Raw genomic sequence first — 1,389 nt, 5'->3', positions numbered from 1 at the left:
AATTTTTTTCGAAAATCTACATATGTATCACATGTATTATACCGGTACCCTGTCGCAATATAACATGTACGATTTGTATATAAAATAAAATGAAATTTTTTCCCTAAAATTTTTTAATGAATCCCGAAAAATTCTATATATTTTACCTTTATATAGTATTTAGGACTATTTAAAAGGATAAAATTTTTTTCGAAAATCTACATATGTATCACATGTATTATACCGGTACCCTGTCGCAATATAACATGTACGATTTGTATATAAAATAAAATGAAATTTTTTCCCTAAAATTTTTTAATGAATCCCGAAAAATTCTATATATTTCACCTTTATATAGTATTTAGGACTATTTAAAAGGATAAAATTTTTTTCGAAAATCTACATATGTATCACATGTATTATACCGGTACCCTGTCGCAATATAACATGTACGATTTGTATATAAAATAAAATGAAATTTTTTCCCTAAAATTTTTTAATGAATCCCGAAAAATTCTATATATTTTACCTTTATATAGTATTTAGGACCATTTAAAAGGATAAAATTTTTTTCGAAAATCTACATATGTATCACATGTATTATACCGGTACCCTGTCGCAATATAACATGTACGATTTGTATATAAAAAAAAAATATACATTTTTTTCTAAAAATTTGCATTAATTCCAAAAATTTTTTAATAATTTATTATAATTATTAATGTTTATTGAATAATTTATTATAATGCATAAATTTCATTTAATAAAATATGATAAAAGCAAAAAAAAATTTTTTTGGTCCCAAAATAAAAATTTTTAGCTGAAAAAAATTTTTTTTTAAAAATTTTTTTCTTTAAATTTTGATTATTCTGTAAAGTTTATGATGTTTAAAGCCATTTTAAACATTATCATATTTTGAGTTTGAAGCACCGGGTGTAATGTCTTTAATATATATGATGGATAGTGCGTGTAAGTTAATGAGATGAATGTATATCTATGTATAACAGTGTATTAGTGGTATTACGTTCAGCAGTCTCACACATATGATATAGTATGGTATAGTATAAGTTGTTTATTTTTCATACTGTCCGTGTATCATTCAACAAAGGTGGTGTAGAGTTGTATATGGCTTGGTATGACGTCGTTGCAATTCTATGGACACTATGATATTACGGATGCACAGATAGAGGAATAACACTTATCGTATATGTATCATTTATGTATGTTGACTGTGTAATGAATACTAAATATAATAAAATAATACACTTTTTAATAGAATAACATTTGTTTCATGTTTTAGTATGATATTAAATGGTATAGAATAGGTTGTTTATTTTTCATACTGTCCGTGTATCATTCAACAAAGGTGGTGTAGAGTTGTATATGGCTTGGTATGACGTCGTTGCAATT

This window comes from Chrysoperla carnea (genome assembly GCF_905475395.1).
Source record: "Chrysoperla carnea chromosome X unlocalized genomic scaffold, inChrCarn1.1 SUPER_X_unloc_73, whole genome shotgun sequence".
Classification (NCBI taxonomy): Eukaryota; Metazoa; Arthropoda; class Insecta; order Neuroptera; family Chrysopidae; genus Chrysoperla; species Chrysoperla carnea.
Note: the sequence above shows the minus strand (reverse complement) of the source record.